The sequence below is a fragment of the Pyxicephalus adspersus genome, chromosome 12 (genome assembly GCF_032062135.1).
Source record: "Pyxicephalus adspersus chromosome 12, UCB_Pads_2.0, whole genome shotgun sequence".
In the NCBI taxonomy this organism is placed as follows: domain Eukaryota; kingdom Metazoa; phylum Chordata; class Amphibia; order Anura; family Pyxicephalidae; genus Pyxicephalus; species Pyxicephalus adspersus.
Genome location: NC_092869.1, coordinates 11,032,102 through 11,058,774, shown reverse-complemented (window position 1 = coordinate 11,058,774; position 26,673 = coordinate 11,032,102). Strand labels below are relative to the sequence as shown.

Here is a 26,673-nt window from a genome sequence, read left to right as displayed (position 1 = left end):
AAAATATATTAATTTAGGAATAAAATCCACCCCATGTATATAATACAGAAGATCACTCAAATTAGTCTACCAGTTCTTAGCAAAAATCCCTTACTGGCATAATAGAAGTAACTTGTAGCATACTGCCAAAAATGTTTGTTCTAATAACAGAACATTAAGTACTTGGCTGATTGATGGATATATTACATCGGATATTCACTATTAATAAAGCAATCTCCTCCAGGCATCCTCCATCAAAGAAGTTCCTCAACACCATATACCAGATGTTCTGTTCCATCAATAGCGTCTAAGTCTGCAATATTCAGAATTCAAGATTTAGATTAGTTGTGAACTAAAGTCTATGCCAAATGTACATCAAGAGCTGCAAAGACCAATAGTGCAGCTGAAAGTTTTAGCACCTCTCAATACATCAACTACTGACTGTGAGGAGTAAAGGTCTATTTCGTTGGACTGGTACTCCATACATACACTTCATTGGAATTTTCTCTTCTTTACTCTATCAAAAACTCTATTGACTCCAATGAATGACAAATTTTCTCTTTTTCAGGCACAGGTAAAGAAAATGGGGCAGAGAATGTCAATGGGACAGGTAGCTACAAACATCAATAAAAAAAAATCATTATTCCTAACCCTTACTCTACTAAAAATGTCATGACATGATGTGGGCAGACATCTCGTCAAGGAACTACTGTCAATTCCTACTCTATCCATTACAAAATACAAATAGTTTGGCTTTAGTTGTGTTTGATCTTCATTAACAATGTGGAAAACTCTCTCTGTATTTTTCAAATATACTTTGTTTTACCAAGCCATTGGTTCTACCTTCTGATCAGAAATATATAAGCTGGTATTTTTTAAAATACATCTGTCTACCATGTATAGATCAGCAATTTCTATTCTTCAATGTTGTATTAACTACTTTGATTTCTGTATGTGAGCAATTGTGTATTTGAAGATTTTACTCACACACTGCAAAAGAAGTGAATCATTTTACATGAATACCTCCAGCATTCTTTGATCATGGTTAATATCTAAAGAATTTTTATGAATGAGATTGACACTATATTTCTGAAGAACAGAATATACAAGGATCACAAATGAGTGGATATGTTAGAGCTTTTTCCCAGGCTGGCAATTCAAGGTTGCTGAAGACCTGAACCTGGAAAAAAATCAGGTAAAGATGTCAGCCATGATGATAGAGGACAATGGTGGACAACTGTAAATTGGACAACTGTACCTTGTATGGTAAAATTTAGCTTGTGATATCGTAAGCACCTGAATGGTGAAAAAGGGATGAGTTGCCGTTTCTTTGTTACGATCGTTTTATATGCATGTAAGCTTGAACAGATGGATGTATATTTATTCTAATCATCTTGACACATGGTCTTGATTTATCAAAGCTCCCCAAGGCTGGAGATGATACACTTTCATCAGTGAAGCTGTGTAATCAAGAAAACCTGGAATGGATCTGGTCCAGGAAACAAAACATTTGCTAGAAATTAGCAATTGACTTTCAAGAAATCCATTCCAGGTTTGCTGGATAACCCAGCTTCACTGATGAAAGTGTATTCTCTCCAGCCTTGGAGAGCTTTAATAAATCGGGTCCAATGTGACTTTAATTCACACATGGCTATGGACTTTCCTAATGCCATTGCAGACTGACACAAAACATGGAGTGAACCAAATGCTCCTAAAAGTACTAGGTATTCTTTACATTTAGGTGCTAAACAGAAAGGGTAAAATTAAGGTAAATAGGGGTAGACATCAAACCTGTTGCTTTGCTCTAAATGGCTGAAGCATGTTTGCTTTCAACAAGCTGTCTTATATAACAAGCTACAGATGACAATTGTATCTATAAAAGCATTTCATGCATACAATGGGTTGATAGTAAATTTATATTTGTGCTATATCTATAATAGGATATGATGTGTGCTATTGTGTTTTGCTATCTGTGGAATTCCGCAAAAGACTAACACATTGATGTCTCTGAATTGGAGCATTTTTTCAGCTGAACAATGCTTGAATCATTCAGGTATTCGATGCATATACATGAGCAACATTTGAAGGCTATCAAGAATAAACATATGTATAACTTTTCTGCAGGAGGGACATTTGCCATGGGGGGGAACGTTTCTTTTTGGGTGGTTTAGTTGAAGATCATTGTAGGCAACTATGTATACATAAAGTAAGCATATGGTTTAATTTTTTAAAAAAATCATCCAAATGTGTCAATGTATGTACAATTCCATTTGTTTTTTGTGAGATTTGGAAATAAAGTTATTCTTACCTATGCATATATTAAACACAGCATACACATAACATATGAAAACTGTAGGATTATACTAAAGCTAAAGGTTATGTGCATAGAAAATACCTTACTTAGTTTTAACTAAAAAAAAAAACTCCACCTTTAGAACTAATTGGTAGGCATTGCTTGTGATTTTAAGGGTAATAATAAATTATTTACATATAATGATCTTTGTAACCTTCATGAGAAGTAAATACAGCGTACGTAGCAAACAGGTTTACGTGGATAAATTATGCACTTGCAGGCAAAAATGATGCATGCAACATAGAATTTGGGGAAGGTCAAATTTGGAAAGTCAACAATTAAAGACAAATTTGCAATCCCTGTTGGTTATAGACTTAAGGTTAAATTATATTTTGAATTTTATGGTAAAACATTAACCAAATATGCTGTTGTTTATGGTTTAAATATTTTTTGCTTTATGTCTTGTTTTAAATGATAACAACAAAGTACAATCACACACATTTTCTGTCTTAATGTGGGCCTACCCCTACTCTACAGTAATAAGTAAAAAAAACTTTTTTTTTTAAAGGAGGGGGGGAAGACCCTCCTCTTCTGTCTTTACTGCCACTACCATTTAAAGGCTAAATGAGAGATACCCACGCCACATAACCCAGGAGGCTTCAGGCATGTGCTGAATGGGCTTATTCCTACTCTAAATATCTTGGATGAATCATATGTATACTACTCTACAGCCAATTTGAGTTACAAACATCTCTACTAACCATGTGTACCATTTATAATAGCAAATAAATCCTTATTGTCTCTACCAGAGGTGTATAGTACTGCCGATTCCCTTTTACACCTGTTAACATCAATGTTGTTTAGGTGATTAGTACTACTAACCATCCAAACACCATATAGTCAATCTGTAACCAAACCCCTGAGGAAGCCGATTCTGGCGAAACGCATCGGGTGAGTTTTTCGACTAAAAATGGTCATTATACTTCAATGGGTTGAATATCTTTGTCTAGTACTAAATATCCAAGCCCTGTGACTATGCAACTCAACTGGGGATATTATTTGGATACTATGTTATCTGTGTAATTATGTATGAAACGAGAATGTATCAATACATATTTAATATTTAAACTATACCTTTGAGCCGCAAACTTCTTTCTTTTGTCTCCTCCATTATTTACACTTCTAGTAACCATAGAGGTGGCACCCCCAAACAAACTCTAAAACATATATTGAGGTAGGAAGATGTTTCTGTTTTTTACACTATTGGTATAGGAAGGCTTTTGATGTCCTTAAAGATAAGGAATTAATTTTTGTCCCAGTTAGAGCAGAGAGAATTGCATCGCTGATGTGCCCTGTTGGTTTGTAAAATGTGAATTTTTTGACGGGTCCATTTAATGTGTTCATACTTCTGTTTAGTTCCATATAGTTTGCCCTACCAAAATATGGTGTGCTCATTCATCACACAGGTGAATTAGGTTTGTTTTGTAAATTGTAACTTTCTGATAGGCAGGTATTCATTTGCGTCTGGTTGGGCCCCTTTTTTACCTGTGTAATTAGCGAGTCCTCTGACATTTTTGCATAGAGACAATATTTAAATCATAACCCATAAACAAGGATAGCTGAAAATATGTCTACAGTGTTGCAAAGTAGTCAGTATAATACACAGTGGATAATGCAGTTAAGAGGTTTCTGACCAAGCCGTCAGCAGGGCTAAGCGAGCACCTTGTATTGCACCCCCTCCTATCCCGTATCACTGCCGGGAACTCACACCTATGCAAATACACTGAGCCGTGTATGGATTAGCATATGCAAATAGTTCTTATGCATATGTATTTTCAGATGTGTTGGCTGCAGGGTGAGGGTGGAAAAGGCCAGCAGAGAATAACTCTATCCGGAGGAAAGAGTGCTAGATGAGAAAATGACCCTGACATTAAATCTCTTACATTCACAAATCCTCACACACACAATCACACACCCAAACACTGTATCATTGTATCCTGCATCCTACTTAACCCTATATTGACTTATACACAAGAATATTTTCACTCAATAGCACAATAGCATATATATATATATATATATATATATATATATATATATATATATATATGAAAAGTTTCAAACTCAAAATGATTGAAAAGTGAACTCAAACTCAAAATGAAAAGTTCATTTAAAAAGGCAACTAAAAGCAAATACAAGTACATTTATATTTTTATGAACCTGACTGCTGCAAACTGAAACCACATTAGGTGTTGTTCTGTATGTATAGGGAACCTTTTTCGGGGATACATTGGCCATATATTCGAATAGTGAAACAGGGTTCCCGCTCTAACACAATGGACATTCAATAACATAGTTCAGCTGCACACTGACCTTTAAACTTCCATCCTGGGTATCTTTTTCCATTCCAGGTATCTTTATCACAACACCTAATTTACACTAGCCAATAACAGATATAAAGTCAACCTACATACAGGCCATTAAATCAAAGCACCAGTAACAGGATGGAATACTAGCCTGACAGAGTTTCATGAAATTGCCGTCTCTTTAGTATGCTGTTGAAGAAAGTGAAGGTGAGACCAACAATTACATAGACCATAACCAACATTCATCACAAAAAATGTTCACGGGGCAGTAACTAATAAAGTGTATAACAGACAGGCTCTGTAATAGAGGTTTAGTCAATGGGAGATTGATAAACTTTGTTCCATCAGCAGTCAAAGTTACCATCACACAGAAGCTTGAGCTATGCTTATGGACTATTATAGGGGTAAGCAGGAGTAGCTATTTAGAATGGATTAGCAGTGGTATTAACCTGCTGGATTGGCAATGTTTGAACCTGAATAATGACTCGTTAATGGGACCATACACAGCTATATTGACATGTTATGTGCAAACTAATAAAAACCATCTACATTTTTTAGTGCCCACGTATGTAAAAACCAGTGTGGCTTGAAGGGCAATTGTCCCCCTAGCCCTCACTTGCCAGTCTCTCCATTTGTGTACATACTAGACCTCATGATATCAGCTGACACAAAAGCAGGCTGATCGCATTGTTTTGTGTCCTTGATGCATATAATGATTTAGAACAAATTGATCATTCTGATTTGGTTGTTTGGTATGTCTCCATGCATGTAATTATCTGTCTGATTTGATCAGGCCCTTCAAATATTGGAGTATAGTTGGAATTGTAAGGATGAATTAGACTGGAGTTGCTCTAGTGAAAACTGCATTTGTTTATGATACATAATGGGCCTTAAAATTCCTTTAGCCAATTTCCTACCATAATGATTCCTATAAAGGTTAATTGAAATATGTAAAGTACAATGACAAATGTGATTCGCTGCTTCGGTTTGTAGCCAGTATTCTAGCATTGATCTTTGCATGGCCTAACTATGCTCCTAACTGTCAACTCTCAGGAACTACATTGATTCCCAGTGTGTATTTGTTGTACTTCAGTCATAGATAAAACAGGTAGAACATCATGCAATCCAGGCTATACTCATGTTGTAACCACTATACGTTGTAAATTAGACTCACCAACATTTTTGTTTGCCTTTACAATTTGCCACACAAAAGACAATGAACAAAACCAATTCTGTACAGACAACATTTTAATGGACCCCTGGGCACATAGCATGCTGGGAAAGGCATCAAGCATCTACATGCTTCCATTTCAATGCACATTAAGCAATGGCATTGAGACATACCAATAGACAAATCTACAATTTCACTACACAATTTTTTTCAAATTATTAACACATGTATGTATGAAATGTACCAAAGATATTGCAAGGTACAGATATTTCTATCAAACTACATGTCATCATTGCCTCTCAAGAGTGATTGACCCTTCTGTGAGCAGTCTTCCTGGTACCAAAAATAAGTGTCTGTGTATTTGTGCTCTCGCAGTAAGTCCATTCCGTGTTTCTGTGTCTCCCTGGTACGGCAACGTTCCCTGTCCTCACTACCCATATTATCTGACAGAATAATCAGTCAATTGAATCAGAGAATTCCTTTCCGAGCAGGGTAATTTTCTCTCTCTCTCCCAGCCCCCTCCTCTTCTCTCTGCTCCATCAGACTCAGCCACCTGCTATAGTCACTGAAGTGGAACGTCTTGGAATTAGCCCTGAAATTAGCACCAGTCCCCAGTTAAAGAGCTGGCAGGAGCAGAACATGCCACCATAACAGCCAAGAAAGAGTCGGTTGCTAGCATTCCATGGGCCAGACTGGAAACAACAGGGCCCGGGGTCATCCTCTGCCTGCTGCCGGTTCTGAGATGCTCCCTCTATCATGCACAGAAATGCACCAAACAGTCCATCAGCAAGCAGAGTTTACAGTGGTTCTATGTTCTGCCTGATCTCACACAAGACACACTGTGAAATAATCTGTAGCAGCAAAGATCCCGCATAGAATAAATTACTAACTCTTCGAAATCCAGCGTGTATGTTATTTACCTTTTAATTATCTTACACATTATGTATGGTTATTATGGCGTATACAATGTGAGTGTCACACACACTCATGGTCAGTTAGCTCTGCCTAATTCCCATGTATGTAAATTGTCTTGCTTTTCAAATTAGGCTGCATACTCAAATGTATACTCCAGTCAAAATTTGCTAATTTATCCTCCTAATGCATACAGGGAACACATTCTACATGATCACCGCTTCAGTTGTATATACATTCACTGTAGTGCACCAGTCAAAAACAATCTTTATTGTATCAATGTATCAAGTGACACGGAAACACCTTTTGCTTTAGTGTTTGTCATTTAATAGACAAATTCCCTAACGTTCTCACTTCTGGAATTAAGTTACTTTGATTTTAACATGGGTAAAATGTTTCCTGAATAGCATCAGTAGCCCACTGACTGATGTGAGAAAATCACCCATAGGGACACTATGATACCTTTGACAACTGGGATTAATATTTTGCTTACTTGGTAGAGGTTTACTTTAGGGCAGGGGAGAAAGGAAATCACCCTAGCAAGGCACATACAGCAGAAAGTAACCTAAGTTTTGGCTTTACATGTACTTCAAATCTTTAAAGGATCATACCAGCACAATGTATACTCAACAAGCTTTCAGCTGAACTGCCTACAGAAAATCTGGGGAAATCAGATGATTTTTTATCTGACCAACATAAATCCTGTTTAATAATAATTTCTCATATTCATTGACAATTGTCTAAAAAACAAAGGTATTGGGCTACCTGTACCTGTCATTTGAGCGGTAGATGTGTGTGAAATAGAGTAGAATTTTCATGGATCTCTTGTCTCTGTTATTACAGTTTCTTTGTCCAAGGACAGTTCTGTCACCTTCCCATCTGTCCTGTGAAACATTTCGTGTGGCAGACAGGTGGCCGGACGGAAACCCAGCTCCTCCGGGGCCCAGATTTGATTAAATCTGCAGCATAGGTTGTCTGAAAAACCAGGGGCTGGAAGCACCGCTTTCCCTGCCTGGCCTACAGATCAGGAGCGCTAGTGTGTGAACACAGACCACAACACGAACAGCCAAATCCATGCTGGGATTTTCTAAAAGCCTTGCCCATAAAAAACAGCCAAGCCAAGACTACCTTGTCTTTCTGTACATAAAGACATTGCTGCAGCAGTTCCCATGCAATAAAAATTGAAGCAATAGACTCCTAAAGATGTTGTTGGAAAACGATTTATCTCCCCAATTTGCATTATGTACGTCTTTGCTCTAGAGCAAAAAGTACAGCATTTACATGAAGATCATGAATTGACACTGATACATGCTAAGGTATTCAATAATATATCTTATCTGGTATCCTAATGTGGACAGCACCTCAACCTTCCATCTTGCCACTGATTTTGTACACCAGGACATCCCAGTGGTCCACTCCCCTGAAGCACTCTGTCCATGAAGCTAAAGCTACGTACACACGTCAGATTTTTATCGCCCGATAATCGGCATCGGCCAATTATCAGGCGAAAATCTGCCGTGTGTACAGTCATTGTCGTGTCGGTGTCGCCCATCGTCCGGACGACCGACCTGCCGGATCCACGGACGATGGACGACAGCCGATCCTAATGAAAGGGAAGGGGAGAGCGCGCAGCAGGGTGCCGCTCCGTCGCTCTCCCCCTCCCCTCTCCATAGAGCATGAACGGTGCTGTATGTACAGCATCGTTCATGCATCGTGCACTCCCTTGTCGTTGGAAAGGATCGTGAAAGATCCTTTCCAACGACAAAAATTGGAAGTGTGTACGCAGCTTAAGAGTATATGCTGAACAGCAAGTCAATGTTTCCCAAATTCTACTTTCAATTATTGGAAATCACTTTGATGAAATGTATCTTAGTTTGTAGGGCCAATTTTAAACATCCAAGCTACTTTTAATCGGCCAAGCCCTGAGCTGGGAACCATGGAAAGGGGAGAGTCTATAAGAAGTTTGTTTAAAAAACTCGCTAAGGCCTGCTAGAAGGGGTTAAGTGACAATCATATGCCTAAAGCTAGTTAAAAGGCTTGCCAATATTTTGCTAAAACCTTGCTGAAGCTCTTGTTAATGCTGAAACCTATGTGTACAAGACAACAGTACGTTTATGATGCCTACCATCCAACATACTAACATGTGCCTTTAGGCCTTGTACATATGGTCTTCAGTTTGTATACAGTAAGAGTAATTTGTATAGAAATGTTTACAACACATTTTCAAAGCTTTCAGAGGGCCTTCAGCAGCTTTATGAAGTCTTTAAAGCACACTTTAGCTTCAGTCTAGGTTTTTTTTTTCAAATACTTAACAGGAGTCCTGGCTATCATTAAACACAAGCTGCTAGAAGGCCTTCATCAAGTTATAAGTAGTGCTGAAGCTTGCCAAAAGCTTTTCAAATGCTTTGTAAAAAAAAAACCTACTGTACACATTACTTTTATACCATCCGAGGGCCGTATCCAAGAGACCTAAATGGGCATTCTGCAATTATAATTAAAGTAGATTTGATCTTGAAGGTTTCTTATGTTATCGAGGTCATTTCTGAATGTTAAATGTGCCTAAAGAGTACCCTAAAAACTTTGTCTGAATTTCCTCCACAAAATAGCAGTAATGGCATGTAAGCCATGTGAATATCTGTAGGAGGAGATCTGGGGCACTGCTGCCTCTGACTGCTAGTCTCCAGAGATATAGATTTCATAAAGTCACATTGGGCTTCTTATTGTTCTCCATGATGGAGGCTCTGACATGAGCAAGCCAAGATCACCCTAAAAAAATGATGGCCAATAATAGACCCCAAGCAAAGCTTCGTAACTGGCCCTTTTCCATCTGCATTCCCTTTAGGGCACAGCTTTCAGAGTTCAGAACATCTTTAGGATCCTCATCCTGTATTCCATATGTTGCTATTAGCAAGTAAAAGGATATCTAGTTGTGTTTTGGGACTGAGCTCAGTTACCCCATACAAAGCATCCCCTTTTTTACTTTGTAAAAATACTGATTGTTTCGCTTTAAATCTGAATGATATTTTTATTAAAAGTCTGCAAGTGATGGCAAAGGAATATGTGTTAAAGAACACAGCAATCTTGTACAGAGGTGAAGAGAGACAGCTGATGTCATGTGACCCACATGGCTCGCAGTTACTCGTTTGATTTAGTGGGGACACCTTCTCTGGAAGTGCGGATGGCGGCGTGTGACGGAAAAGCTCCATAAAAAGAACTCATTAAGCGGAGGTAAAGTAATTATGGATTGCAAAATCAATAAAGTTAATTTGTTTAAACAACAAGAGACATTTTTTATGACAGTGTCCAGGGCGGTGAAATGAAAGCACTTCTCTCCTATAGGATTTCGTAATGCAAAGATATAGTCCTTAACCTTCACCAAGCCAAATAATTACATAATAGGATAAAGGGTCTATTCCCACTACAGATGTGAGCTAATTTTCCCAAAACACATGCACATTTTCATTTAAATGGGCAGCCCAAAGAATCACTCCTTGCAGAAATATAGTGCATGCTGTAGCTTGGAAAGTTTAATGTTGTGCTGTGTTGCACTAGAAAAGTTTAATGTACTTTGTTGTGCTGTATTGCTCTAGTAAATCCTTTAAGGTGCACCATCAAGGAATATTTTCATTACCAGGATACAACGATATGTGTAACCATTATACCTTTTTCATACCTACAGCAAACATTGTTAAAAGACCCTGCCAATAACACCAGCTCACAGCACACACTTACCGTACAAGGGGTACATGGGGTGTCTCACTGTCCTAAAGAAAAGCATGGCGTTGTAAAGTGGGATGGAGGGAGGCATATCCATGTTCTAAAGTAAAAGCCAAAGTAAGGTCTTTAGATGCTAAAGTATCCAAGGTATAACAGAAGATCATTTAGCAGAATTCAAAGTTAAGTGCAAACACAAAATGGTGCACTTACAGCATGCATTAGCTAACTTACTTTCATTTAAAGTTGAACTCCTGCCAAAGAATTTGTATTTCAGTCCATTCATTCCTGAGAATTACACAGCACATCCCCTTTGACAGGATAGGAGACTTCATTTTTTCTCTGCTGCAACTAACAAGTCTCCTCTCAAATGACACCCAGTGACTGGGCAGAGGAAGGAGAACTAGCACACCAATAAGTTTACCTCTTTTTTCTCTACTCCAATCAGCATTTACTATGCACTGAAGCAAAACTGTTTATTTTTTACTAGGTCTAAATGTCTGTTTAAAAGAGTTTCAAAAACTTGACAAACCCAAACACGGATCACACATTAAAAAAAACTATTAGGCTACAATTCTCAAAGCTTAAATGAGAGCTAAAAGGAAACACAAAAAGCATAGAGAAAAATGTTCCTATCAAAATATTCTTGGTGTTTCTAAAATATAACATTTTTGGTGCATTAAAATGAGAGGAGATATTGTAATAGGACTTTTTACTTCCCAGTCTGACCAAAGCGAGTCTACCATTAAAGTTTTTGTTTAGTCTATCCAAACAAGTTTACTAGTAAAGACAGGACTGGTCAATGTAGGGTATGGTTAGGTTCAATATAGTGGGTTTGCTTACTTTGCTCTTCTACTGCCAGGTCAGCAGCTGTAATAATGCAGCTTTCTATATTCTCAGTATAAAAATGTACAATATAATGTACAACATTGTCTATACACAGCTGCTGCAGGAGTTAGCAATGCCCTGTTATGTTACGTGGTACCCATATCACTCTATGGAATACAAGTCTACTAACAATTTGTTGCCATTTATGATACAAGTTAAGTGTCCTGTTTTTGTAAATAAATCTGTGTGTTCTACTGAGGGCAAATAAAAGCCCCAAACCTGGTTCATCGGCACAGGTTATGCTTTTATGGTTTGTCAACGATACTCCTAACTTTTACCAAATTTTCTACTATCCACTTTTACTTTAACAATCTTGCTTGGCCTTGCTTATTTTTACTAAGACTATGTTTAGATGGACGGTTAACAACTGCATGATTAACAGCTCCCAGGCGCTCGATTTTTACCAGGATCACCTGAGAGCGGTGAGCAGGGGGTACTGACACGCATTCATGCACATTTGCTGAAATGCTCTAATAAGCAGTAATGGTGCGAATGTGGTTCTCTTGCCACATATCGCAAAAGGTCATCTGCTGTCCTTCAGAAAGCTTTCAACTGCTGTTCAACTTAAAGCACTGCACTTCAAAGTCTATGAAAGCAGTTGGGTAGAAGACCATCCCGAGGAGCTGTATTAGGGCTTCTGAAAAAGTGAACAATAACTGCACCACGTTTAAAAAAAAAATGTTAAAGACTTTTACTATTTACATTCCTTTTAAAAATGTTCAGAGCTTTTAGGCAGCTCAGTACTGGTCAAAAGCAATGAACCACAGTGCTTTCACTTTTCATAACCTCCATTTTAAAATAGATTTATAGTTCAGGCAATCCAATGGCCATATGGAACATCTTGTGGCATTAGATGAGGACACACTGGAAAAGTACTCAGCAGTTTGGACAGGATCGTTAAATCGTCTCTCAGATTTAAAGATTACTTTTTTTTATTTATTATTATTTTTAGTATTTTTTTCACTTGAGTATATTTACTATCTCAACACCTAAGCCGTGTTCACCTGGCAGGGTAGGCATGGCAATCTATTCCTTGCCTTTTTCTCTTCTCCCTTTCCTTACCCCTACTCCCAGTCCCTACTAGCTCCCACTCCCATTTTGACCCTGACCCTCCATACCAGATTAAGTCCACCATATTTTCCCTCCCCCTTCATTCTTATCTCTCCAATTCTCTCCCATGGCAGACACAGCTACACAGACCAGTTTCGGGCTGGGCACATATCACAATTCTATGGATAGATAAAACTCATCCAACAGAAAATATTAGTTAGTCATAGACTCCATACTACTATGTTGTAATCAGAAATGCTCAGCCTCTTTTTTTTGGGAGAATTTACTGCGCTGTAAGTCCATGTATCCTCATTAAAATCTATGTAGTTGCACTGGTATGCCTTGAGATTTGTTTGTGTCTTTTAGCGGGCTTTTGTACATTGGTTTACCTATGTTGTGTTTCGAATGTTATAAATTTAAATAAAAAGATTTATTACATTAGGGCCATCTACCACATTAGGCAGGAAGATGAGGATAATTACAAGATTTGTATGTAAGGTTTTGTGTGTCTTTGCAGCTCTAAAGGGAAACACTAGTGAGGATGCCCAGTGCACAGGAGAGATCTGACACATGCGGAAGTGTCAAAACCTAATGATTGGGGCTGTACTGATAGCAATGTCAGTGTACTTTAAAATGCTGTCTTTGTTATAATAACATTTTATTGACATTTTTTTTAAATAAACCAATACAGGAGCTTGAATTGGGGTAGAATTACATTGACATTTACTGAAAAATTTTGCTGCCCATGTCTTAAGATTTGCTGATCATTTTAACAAGCGGTTTTCACTGAGGATATCCTCTCCTTATGTATTTTTCATCATTTGCTCAGCTTGAATTGCTTGAGTTGGATGCAAGATCAGTTTAACGACATATACAAACAGCTCTGCTTGCTTCACAAAATGTAACAGTACAGACAGGTAGCTAGCTCAGAGTTCAGACTAGGTCAGTATTTAAATATTTGGAAATGATTTGCTAAACGAAAGACTCTATTTTATGCTGGATGCTAAGTTCATAATTGTTATATGAGCCTAGCCTGGAGTTATCAAGGGACTCTTTACTTCCCCACACAAGGGGACATTGAAATAAAGCAACTGCCTTTGCCCATCAGACAAAAAGCGCCCATTGGCAAAAAAAAAAAAAAACCTTGGCTCCTTAGGCAAATCTCGACACAATGGCATACGTATCCATGCTACTTTAAGCATTATTGTGTATATTGAATATAGCCACATTTACCACACTGGTTAAGCACTGGTAAGCGAGCCCTATATATGTTTGAATGTGACTATATTTCTGTTCGAATAAAACTTTGATATTAGTTTTGACACCAGTCTTGTATCATGCAGCCTTTTCCTAATAGGTTAAAGTAGAGCAAGGGTTTAGGCAGCACTGCTGACAGCAGATCACAGGAGAAAAGGCCAAAGAAAAACTCACAAAAAATCCAGCTCAGAGCACATAGGGAGCGCAGACACAGCTCAGCGCACACAGCAGCCCAGGCACACAGCTGCTGGGAATAGGCAGCTCTTCTTATGCAGACGTGCACGAGGTATGATTAGAATTCCACTTAAAAGTTTAGATATGTAAATTAAAAAAAAAATAATAATTACAAAAACTCCCCAGCCATCAGAGTGTGTTTGTTCAAATACAAATTACGCTCCCACATCTGCCACTTATTAATTTTGAACTTTTTACTGCGCCGATTCCTCAGTTCAATCTGTTTATTACCATGAATCCATTTCCAAAGATTGTCTCTAATTAAGCTATAATTTGGATCAGCCAGGTAAAAAGCAGAAACCAAGGCACATGTTATATATACACATGTACATATCTTATTGCAAATTGCGGGAAGCCATTTAACATCTTATTTAGTTTTCTACCGCAGTACGCTAACCCTTTGATTGCCACAGAGGTCAGGATCAGAATGTACTGAAACATAAGCCACCCCAACAGGGAATTGTGTTGTCACCTCCCTTGTTTGGGCTGGTAACCGATTTCTAAATAGGCTATTTGGGTTTTTGGGCCACATCATTGGAACTGGACAAGTTGAACTTTTGTACAACTGTTCTTGGTTTAGAGATGTTTTTAGTAAATGCTGAAAATAAGTACACTGAACGATTAAAATAAGAGAGTCTGAAGGATCTGCTAATTACAAGAAAACCTATTTATGGCCAACCAGCAGCAAATCTTCTAATACTGCAAGCTGAATGTATATAAGGCATACAGTTGGCTTTTCTTCCAGTATAACTCAAGACATCTGCCACAGCAATTTAGACGTAGGAGAACTTTACTTATCACCAGTTGAAGTTCAAATTACCTTATATAAGGTCCCCATCATAGTAATTATCAAGCATTGAATGCTTTCCTACTAGCTCCAGGATTTACCACAACAGCTGGTTTGCCAGACTGGGGCCGGCAAACTTCCCTCTAATTTACTCTCCAGTCAATCACTTTAACACAACAGACTAGTGAGGATCCAGCTCAGAAACCTCAACAAAACTGCAGTCCTATTTATAGGTGGCATAATATTGGGCATTCTTCTAGAGTAACTCAAGGCATTTATCTCAGAAACTTTTGAAGAAGAACTTCATTAAGTTCCACGATTAAATTACTATGTTTGGCTAAGTAAAATGTAAAGTAAACAGTCTAAGTAAACAGTGCTCTAGGCATTCATTTGTTATATTCCCAGTTCTTCTTGTGTCATGTGTGAGACCTGTAAAAATTTGCAATATTTGCATGCATAGGAGATTGCTGCTTGAGGGTTCATAATCTATTGCTATAGGATTGTTCCTCACTTTGGATACCATACCTCTGTTTAATATTTGTTTGTGTTGGTTGGTTATGTTTTATAATGCATCACATATAAGAAGCCTTATTATGGAAGTGATTACCGACAAATCAACTTTGCTACTCATATGAGTCAGATATATTGAGATAAACCACAGTATACAACGATCTATTTAAATCTGGATGCTATTGGACTGGTACTTTCATATGTGATTCAAACAGGAGTCTTCATAGACAGGAAACCAAGTGCTCTAACTAATCATCAGAGCCCCTTTACATAAAGTCAGGTCCTTAGAATATTTAAAGGGAACCTTTCTATTCCATAAGCATGTAAACTTAAGGATACCTTCATAGTAAGTGTTTTAAACATGCTTCTTTTGCCAAATTGTGGTGTCTATACAGACCAAACATGCCACTACTCAAATTCAGCACTAATACATGACCCCCCAACCCAAAATGTTTTTAAACATTTATACTTGTCATAAGAAGACTGTCTACATAAGAGGATACTGCCAAGCCAGTATTCCAGTCTGGCCTAACGCCCCCCTTGTTATTTATTGTTGGATCTCGCCTAATTAAATTGTTGCATTATCGCAAGTTCCCGCGATATTATCGAGTTCCCGCACAGTAACCCCAATTACTATGCCTAAAGACCAGAAACAACGTGCAGTTACCAGTCTCCGGAAGGTTTACCTTAAACGTTGTGTCTTCAACCCAGAATGGACTGACGGATTATTCTTCGCCCAACGTGACAAAAGCCCTGTGTTTAGTGTGCAACGACACCAACAGCACTTTCAAGCAGTCGAATCCCAAAGGGCATTTAGATGCCAAGCACATGCACACGTACAGAGACCACACCGCGGATGAGCGGAAGACTGTGGCTGCTCGCTTGCAGTCACGGTTGGAAAAAACCTTTTCTTGAACACCTTGTTTCTTCTGGCCTAATGTGCCTTCTTGACCTCCTGAAATGGCCTAGTAGTCCAAAAAGTTTGCTGTCCCCTGTGCTACATAGTCATAATAAATTGAATCAATCTACAACATAGAAGTATGTGATGTTTTATGTTTTGAACATAAACGTATAGAAATGCATTGGGAGGGTGAAGGTGTCTCCAGCTTCACCTTTTTTTATACTTTGTGAGGGTTAAAATGGTGTCACATCAAGGAGGGATACCTGAGAATTTGTGAAGGGATTAGAGCAGCTGTTTACTGATGAGGTGCTAACAAGTTCATATGTGAGCGTTTCTGCTATATATATTGGGCAAAAAAAAGGGTTACCTTAAAGTGTTCCTTTGTCTACTACTGCACCCTGTCTATAGCTGAATGTAGTATTCAAAAGAGGTGCAAGTCATCTCTTTACACCTTCCTGTGGTACAGAACGTAATACTTTGAAGCCCTCCCAGTGGGCATTCATCTGACAAGCCTATGACCAAATCGTATATACAAATAATTGTCAAGGCTAGATGTTTATCTGCTCTATGAGGGCAACAAAGCTGGATGAAAGATAAACTTGAAGCTGATTAATGAAAATGACTGCATATTGTTTCCATTCACAAGAATTTAAAACAACACAATATACCCTGTATATTTATCCTAATAACACTGATGTGATAATCCTGATAAAGTCAAAGTAAATGCTATCAGTAAATGAGAGGCAATGAAATGAAGAACTACATTTCAACAAAGTCCACGCATAAGCAATTTCTGATCAATGTATATATGTAATGTCTCCAATGGTCAATTGTTAACGCAGATGTCCGTCATGGCAAAAAGCTATAAAGTGGTCAAGCTCTCTTTATTCTAAAAGGGAATCCATTATCAGGCGAAGAGAATTGCACTAACAATCAGACTGCAATTCATCAAATGAGATCAACATCAGGGCAAGAATGAAGAAATCTGACGTGGTCTAGATAAAGGCTGATTTTCATGAGCACTGCTGATGGTGTCATTTGAATATTGCTCGTACAGACATGTGATGTCCATTGTACTCGACGGCTGAAATGACATTTCTAGTAATTGTGAAATGAAAAGAAGATAAAAAAAGATAATGAACTCCTCCTATGACCGCTTGAGAATTAATCATGTGAAAAAAATTAATCTGCCACTTTTCAAAACTGTTTAAAAGGTTTTGTTTCAAGTTACAGTATTTATTATAGCTTGCTAAATTGTCCTCACTCAAACGTCCTGTGAAAAATACGGTTTCTCTGATTAATCAGAACAGTTTCACTTCTGAAACTTCACAACTGAATCTCTTGGAACAAGTATGTCTCGGTTCTACTGATGACTGCTTAAAGTAATTAAAGTGATATTTTACAGATAACCCAATCCAAAAACACCTGTGTCTGTACAACCTCCATGTGTAATCTCATATTCTTAGTTTTAATATTAAAGGGTTCCACATTTTCGAGTGTTTGTATTAATTTGGTATGGTTATCTTTATTTTGCAAAGCAAGGACACAACTGCAACTTTTCAATCTATGCTCTTAGAATAAAGCAAACATCTAAAAATGTGCAGTTAAGATCAATCATATTCAGTTAATAAACATTTGGGTGGATACAAGTCAACATTTAAGGAGGATCTGCAGTAATAAATTATGAGTAGATTATAATGGTCTCTGCATTTGCAGTTTCAGCAGCCTTTGATTCTCCATATGTCCTCAGTATAGGTAAGCAGTACTGGGCAGGAGGAAATGAGCGTGAGGAACCGGTATTGAATTGCCAAATCAAATAGTTAATACAAGTTGGCTTTAGCCAACTAACAAATTAAACGTAAAACATACTCTAAGGAGCTTTAGTGTTCTGAATGTATAGTGGCCCAGCATGGTATTGCTCCAAAGTGAGACCTAAAGTAGGTGACCTCTTTTTAACAGATATGGAACCAACAGCAAAATAAAAACAAAAATGTACAGCAGAAAACATTATTTTCTCTTTTCAAATAATATGTAACCTTACAGAAAGAAATTAGTATTTGGCAGAATAGTTTTTTCTTTAAATCCTGAGTGTATTTATTCTTTTTACTTAACTTACTATTGAGCAGTACCCTCATTTTCTTGTCTCAATGGGCTTGCAGGTGAGAAAGAGCCCAGTATGTTTCTATGCCAGGCTGGTGCAAGAACTGGAAATACCAGCCTGTTTGCCTGAAGAGCTAAACATATTGTTCTTATTGATGCTGGACAGCATTTTTTTTACATTGCACATCAGGCAATGAGTTTGAATTGCACTGGGGGTTAAGAATGTGAATCTGGCAGACTATCAACAGGATAGACTCTGAAATCCATCTTTAAGGCTACAAAACTGCTTGCAGCCATATTTTTAGGAATGCATGTGCCAATGTGCTCAAATGAGAAAACACTGGCAGCACCATAATAGTCAAAGTGAAGAAAAAAATCACTATTGTGCGTTGCCTTCTGTCTCGATCAAAACACAATGTCAAACTTTACAATTTTCTTTATATAAATATGCAAAAGGGGATCAAAAACACATTAACTATTATTCCAACACTCATGCGTATATGAGCATTTGTGTACAAAATGTGCTAATGATTAGGCATAATGTGACGGCAGATTTTGAACAATATGTTTCGGTTTTCTAGGTTAGATGTTGTGTTACACTGCTTCTTAATGCATGAAAACAAAAATAAAAAAGAGAGTTGAGATAGTGTTGAACGCACTTGTGTAATGTATTTGGTACGAGAGATGTTCCCACTCTGTTTACAGGCATCCAGTGTGACATCGGAGATTGTGGGAGAGGAGGAGGGGGGTGATTAAGAATGCAATTCTCAAAAGCTGAGCAATTCATTAACAGGCGGAGATCAATACTCTTCCATTACTTTCTCTCAGCTGGGGTGTGAGGGCAGGATGTAGGGGAGATGCACAGGAGAATCTCAACCCTTTCTCCCTCCTTTCACTAGTTTAAAGACTTTCAGCCAAGATTTTAACCCCTTTGATGTGAAACACACAACTAAGATCATTTACATCCAAGCTTACTTAGACAAACTTTGCTGCCTTCTATTAAAATTAACAGTTTACGCTATGATGCTATTAAAGGAAATTTATTGTGGTTTTGTACATATTTACTATCATATTTTAATATAGTCAAGACTGAAAAGATAGTGTTAAAAAGTTTTGGTTTTTTAGACAGGTTACAATTAAATACAGTAGTATACCAGTAATATTCACCAATGGAGCCAAGCTAGGGATATTCCCACTTTCTGCCTGTAGAGTGGTATCAAATCTACTGGTAGAAATATCTGAGGAATGGGACTTCACAGAGACAAAGTGCATGGAGCTAAACATACTTAAAGTAAGGGCATACAAATATCTTTGATAGAAAAATTCCACAGTTTAGCCAAACTCTAAAAACATAAAAAATAACTCAGAACCATAATAGTTTCCCCTTCAAACAAGTGTACGATTGGTTACAGTAGAACTACAACCAATTTTTAAAATCACTTACAAGATATAGGCTGCACTTACTAGTAAAACCCAAGAAAACTATTGGATCAGCACTTTCTTTGAAGGGTGAGAACACCCTTTATTCTGCTTACCCCGTTCTTGCTGATCTAGCTGCCTAAATCTTGACACAATTAGTAGCCCTATCAGTGAACAGCCATACCTAGCTCTTCCCCCATTAGGTTGACAGCACATTTCTCCATCCAAAGGCACTTTGAGGAATAGTCCTGTTCAGTCCCCTTCAACCTTCTCCATTACTGTCTTATAATCTTATCTTATAAGTGATATCCAGCATTCCATCTGCTTTTACCCTTAAATCAAAAGGTAATGTTAATTCATTTCAGGACATTTATCATGCCAATGTGGCCAACCAGTGGGTTTTAGACATTAACAAACTTTGTGAACTCAGAACTATTCCACAAAAGTTCAATACCTTATGTATGTATTAAACAGTAATGAAGACCCGTATCCTAACAGAAATCATCAGATACCAACTACAGGTGGAAGTGACTGCTTCTCAATGTTTATGCGGCTATAGTTTTATCCCTTAACTTGCAGATTGTGCTCTGACTGCCTAAGAAAACGACTTGAAGTAAATCATCTCATATGGTAAGAAGATGAAAAAAAAGCCTTTATTATTCCAGGAATGGAACCAGAAAGGCATAAATGATTCTAATTTTGTTCATATAGAGAGATTGTATTGAGTCTGTGAAGGTCACTGATCTTCATTCGCATCAGGGCAACTGCGGATATTACCTACAATGTAAGGAGACTGGTTCCACCAGCGTAATTCTGCTAACTGGGCCGTGCTTGGGGGCTTAGAAGGGCTCACTGTCCCGTGAAGAGATCTGCCAACACCCTTCAAATTCAAAGGTTTCTCAGGTATTGTTCCCTTCATTTTTTACATAAGTATCTTACTCTCTGCACATACTTGTTCATGCATGGCCACATTTGATCTATAGATCTAGCTCTGCCCATGACCTTGGCAGGTATATATATTTATGAACAAATAATTACTGGTGAGTATCCCTATTATTATTGAATCTTTTGTATTTTGCAGCATTGTATTACTATGCCATGCACAGTTTACTGGACTTGCATGACTTTCAGGAATTACACTAATTTCAATACTTCTTTAATCCCCAACTAGAAAAAAGTCAGGTAATAAGACATTTTCACTTTGGTTGGACTTGCATACCTGTTCTAGGTCAGCAACATAGAATTTTGATAAAGCCAGAAAACTAGCATTGTAAAGAGAACAGCAATGGAAGCACATATATTTCTGAACAGGTGCTGGTTCACATCTGTAATATGTGCATTCACATAAAAGTTTTTTGCTGCATTAACGGCTTCCAATAAAATGTGAATGTAAACATGTGTCAATAGGAATTAATAGCAAGAAGAGAACATGCACACGCTCACAAAAAATGTTTAAATGGACCTCAAATAAAGTTTTATGTCTGCCAAGCGCACTTTAACAGTTCATATATATAAAATCTCAGCAATGTATGGACTTCGTCAATAAAAGGGAATCTCTTAAACTAAACCATTTTGAATCCATACAGTACAACCATATATTGTAATAAAGACTACATCTTTACTGTATAAAAATATCCTATAAGTTATGCAGTCCCCTATCGGGTAGGTTACCCAAAACAAAAGACACAGCAGGTACAGAAACAGCTGCTAGCAACTTTGCTGTCATTTGATTGCTGTTGGACATGATTGGCCAACGATAGATATGACAAATGCAGTTTATATTTCAATGTGTCAAAGTGTTTTAGAGCCCTGGAGCGTGTTAGAAGCAGCACACTTTATTACTTTTCTTTTTTTATTCCCTCCTCTAGGAATCTACTTCAATTCCACAGTGAATTACAGGAATTCTACTGACCCTAAGCCTGTCACTAGCCATATATACAGTAAGATGGGGATTTCTTCTACTTAAAGTGAAGGTACTACCACATGACACCCTAAATACACTATATAAATATGGTGAGATTTTACACAATCACAAGATTTTACTAAATATATTGAGAGATTTTACAAAATCACAACACATATATAAAATACAATTTATAAAACCGGTTTGTACAAAAAAGTTTTATTATTGATAATATTTAAATGTGCCTATATTTTATATTAACCTAGCCTATTGCTAATGTAGACAAACAGAGCCTTTGGGCAATATATGCAACTTACAGCAAATACCAATGCTCCCATTTCCGGCTTTAATGATGAATGTTTGGGAGATATGCCCAGTTATTTAGGGAGCATCAATTATTCAATTCACCTGGTTGGCATTATTTGACCTCATGGTCATTTTGGTGTTAAATAGCTTGTGTCATCTCTAGTTAGGTAAGGTTAATCTCAGCTATTAACTAATAGCTGTTTTATTAAATTGAAACAATGGACCATTTCCAAAACAGCTGGAATATTTGTTCTATATAAATGTCCATTTTTACTTTACTTTTAATAAATTTGCCCCACAGAAGCGAACAAGGAGTTTGTATGTGTTGCATACAACAAGTATAATTTGCAAGCCATTAGGAAACCTTTGGTTATACTTAGCCCCAGGCTTTATATTTAGAAGAACCACCTTTAACTGCTATTGCTATTGAGTTATTTGGCACATGTGACCTTCAGCTTTGTATCTCTTGATCATACAACATTTGCCTATTCTTTTTAAACAGTATTTTGTAAGGCTGGATAAGGACCAAACAGACCATCTACAAATGACCTGAATAATTTGGACTTACATATTGGTCTCTCCAACCAGGGAACCCTTTCAATTGGTTTGGTCAGCAACTTACATGCCTTACATACCAGACTCCCAAAGAAATCTGATTTTGTTCTATTAGCAATGACTTCTTCTTGTTCCTCTTTCATAAAGGCCAACCTTTTGAACTGGACAGGCTACAGTGGTTCCAAGGGATAACAAATCTCTTATCAACTAATAAATTCTAAAACTCCTTAATAGTTGGCCTTGTGGTTGATTGTTTGAGTAATACTATTCCTAAATGTTATTGGGTTTTGATGGATGGTCTTTGTAGGCAGAGTATTTTTTAAAAAAACAAAAAACCTACTGATGCTTACACAGAATAATCTTTATCTCAGATTAATTTTCATTGCTGATGCAAAGTGAAGTTTGTTAAGATATCTTTTCTAACACACTCCAAAACAGGTGTATTTATTTATAGAATACATGACACTTTAATTGCACACTCCATTTACCAATAATGTGACATCTAAAGCAAACTGGTTACACTAAAACTATTTTGGTTTTTATCAGCAAAGAGGGGAATATATGCAATCAAGACTGCTGTTTTTGATTAGCCATTTATTTGGGAAACTTTTCTTCATCCTTTAGACATTATAGACAATTACACGTAAACTAGTAACATTAAATCTAAATTTTATTTCCAGGTTTCCTAAACATGGCAGAGAGCAAAGAAGCTGAAGAGATATGTAAACCACCATACATGTGAAGCAGCAGCTTTCACCAATAAAAGTTCAAGTTCTTAAAACACCATTGTTCCCCACTCTTTCATGCATTAACCAAATTGATTCCAAAATCCTACTCTTGGTGATAATCATGCAATTTTAGCATGACAATTTTTGTAACACAATAGAATGGTCAAATCTTAACTGATCAATTCATTCATTTGTTGGAATGTACTTTTTGTGTTTGCATGCCCATCTACCAGTAGACATTGGGTAATCTCACAGAGATCAGATACAATATTCAGAATCCATTAAATCAACATATCTAAATACTAAAAATGTGAATTGAGAAGAGTAAAGAGAAAGAAGTCATGGATATAGAAGAGATGGAGGGGACACATATACATAGCAAAAAAAAAGTGGATGTGGATGAAAATTATAATTGGGTATTACTATTGATGTCTAAAGAAAGAGAGACAAGACTGGAAAGAGACCCTGTCAACTCACCTTGATGAAGAATGACAAACACTTATATGAATTGAGGCAGATAGACAGTTGAGATCGATGGACACTTATTTGAGTTGAGACTGGTAGGCACCTATCTGGATGATGGGCAAACAAAACGGTGAGCTTGATAGTTGATTTATACATAATACTGTATATTAGGCTAAGGGATGAGGATGAGTCTTGAGGCTCACAGACAAAAAGCCAACAAATGCAGACTGAGACTCAGCTAAGGGATAATGCAGACAGACACCCAGCACAAGGATAAAGCAGAAAGACCTCAAGCCCTAGTTCACTCTGATGGTTATCCTAAAATGTACCTGTGCAGTTTGTAGGCCCCGCGCCTCAACCGCTTGTGTATAAAAACTGCTGCATTCACAGCAATGTGTTAGTACTCATGGAAGAGGTTGGGGGCTGCATACTTGTGGGTGGTTGGAAAACTACTAAATGCAGGGTCTGGTGGCCAGGAGAAGACAACACGTGGCAGGGTGGTTAGGGTTATCTTGCATATGTATTGCATTTAGAGGGCGAAACCACAGTTTAGCTGCCTGTCAAACATTATTACCGCACTACTAGGGCAGCCTCAAAAACCCCTAGGAAATCCACATAAACAAAATATATATATATATATTTTGGAATTAGAGTTAAACTTTTCTAGGGGAATGATACAGACGCTAAGCACAGTGATAGGCCAGGCAGGCACACAGAATAGGGATGATACAGACACAAAAATAAATGATGCAGACGGACATATAGTGGAGGAATGGTGCAGACAGACAGACAAGAGATTAGGCAGATAGGCACACAGCAGAGTCATAATGCAAATAGATACACAGCAGAGGAATGATGCAGATAGATAAACAGTAGAGGAATGATGCAAAAAAAAAAACAAACAGGAGAGGAATGATGCAGACGCTGGTATGTGAATGATGCAGACACACAGCAGAGGAACGATGCACAAAGACACACAGCAGAGAAACAATGTACAAAGACACACAGCAGCAGAACGATGCACACAGACACACAGCAGAGGAATGATTCACAAAGACACACAGCAGCGGAACCATGCACAAAGTTACACAGCAGAGGAATAATGCACAAAGACACACAGAAGGGAGGTGATGCAGACAGACACACAGCAGAGAGGTGATGCAGACAGACACACAAAAAAGGATGATGCAGACACAGAGCAGAGAGGTGATGCGGTCAGACACACAGAAGAGGAACGATGCAGACAGACACACAGCAGAGAGGTGATGCAGAACAGACACTCAAAAGAGAGGTGATGCAGACAGACACACAGAAGAGAGGCGATGCAGACAGACACACAGAAGAGAGGCGATGCAGACAGACACACAGCATGGAGGCGTTGCAGACAGACACACAGAACAGAGGCGATGCAGACAGACACACAGCAGAGGGATTATGACAGAAGGAAAGAGACATAAACAAAACGGAGGGATAAGGCAGACAGATACTTCGATGGGTAGTGTTTCTGTATGTAAAAACGCGCTGATAATACACATTTGGCCTACCAGTATAATAAAGTTTGCTTCTTTTTTATACAAAGAATAATTAGCATTTGAATTTTCTTTCTGCCTAACGCTATATTACAACTGTGTCCTCAGAGGAGAACGCTAACCCCTTCCCCGCCACAGGGAATTGTGTGCAACTGTCTTCAAGCTAATGTCTAGAACAGAAGGGATTGAATGGATTATGGTGGGTCTCCGAGGTACCCAGCCACCAGAAGACAATACCACAGGGTCACAGCGAGATGCTGTGGGGCAGAAAGAAAAAGTAAAATTGAATTGCTAACCCTCTGTGAACCATGACCCCTGCTCCTGGGAGGAGATGGGAGCCTGACAGAAGCCCTGAGCTAGTGGCAGCCATCGGCAGAGACATCTAGGCTCCTCCCCTCCTCCATTTATTTGAGGCAGATTTAATGAAGCGTTCACACAGCCCGCTCCTACCCCTTCCCGCGTTCTCGCTGCTTGTTCCTTCCGAAATAAAATGCCTGATTGGCCTGGCTTTTGTAAAAAGAGACCAACCCATACAACTTTAGCAAAATGTCAGAGCAGCAAATGTAGCATTTGCGAAATTGTTCATTCAATAAACAGAGAGGGCTGATTAACGTTCAGTAAATTTCTAGTACAAAATAATGATTGAGAGTAAAAATTCATCAGAAACCACACAAAGAATTTTTATTCACTCCGTATTTTAAAATAACACCTTGCTGACAAACGTATGACTCACTGAACACTAAAAATGCTGCAAACAAGGTGATTGCCAACAAGAGCGGTTAATCTCAAAATAGGCGAATGCCAATCTTCTGCATTGTTCAGACCTGAAGCTACTCATACAATTATACGATATTTTGGTTTGATTAGACAAAAATGGAAAATCAATCCAAAATCTATCAAATCATTCGTATTTCCAGTTGATTTTTGGGCAGAGTGTTGATCAAAATATGATTTAGCAAAGTGCCTTTTTGTATTGAAATCAACAATCAATATTTTAATTAGATTTAAGGGTATAACATATTGTAATACTGAATCAAGAGCATGATACATGAAATGCTTGTTGTCATTCCAAAGAATTGATTCCAAAGTAACATTCCAAAGAATTGATAATATCAATCGAAAATAACACTGAGACAAAATTTCTCACCGTATGCTATAGAGCAGGGGTGTCAAACTCAAATACACAGTGGGCAAAAATTAAAAACTTGAAACTGAAATAGCACCGCTACTACAATTTCCTGCATCAAGAAAACCGTCCAATGCAGGGCTTAATGTTATGAGTGGCTGGAACTCCCTCTTCATCGAAATAGCACCACTACTACAATTCCCTGTGTTTATAACAGTCCAATGCATAGCAACGCAAAGGCAGAGGCCGCTGGTCTATAGATGCGAGTGATCTCGGGAATTGTAGTAGCAGCGTCATTTCAATACAGCCGCAGGCCGGCTGCAATTATTATTTAGGATTCCTGGGGGGAGGGGGGGATGCGGGGCAAATTTGGCCTGCGGGGCAGAGTTTGACACCCCTGCTATAGGGCATGGTTCCCCAAACTATGGCCTGCTAACCGAATCTGGCCCATCGGTCTGCTAGTACGGTATAGTCATGTTG

The 26,673-nt window shown here is 38.0% G+C and overlaps 1 protein-coding gene and 1 long non-coding RNA gene across 6 annotated transcripts in view; one reads left to right on the top strand and one right to left on the bottom strand.

The window, feature by feature from the left end:
- NPAS3 (neuronal PAS domain protein 3) overlaps nt 1-26,673 on the bottom strand; it is a 298,073-nt gene that overhangs the window by 177,529 nt on the left and 93,871 nt on the right. The window lies entirely within an intron of this gene.
- On the top strand, nt 9,877-23,131 carry LOC140341814 (uncharacterized). Of its 2 annotated transcripts, XR_011922948.1 has the most exons (4): nt 9,904-9,949; nt 20,341-20,484; nt 21,450-21,554; nt 23,026-23,131. It is a non-coding gene; the product is annotated as an uncharacterized lncRNA (long non-coding RNA). The 2 variants fall into 2 exon arrangements; XR_011922947.1 differs by lacking the exon at nt 20,341-20,484 and having other exon boundaries at nt 9,877-9,949.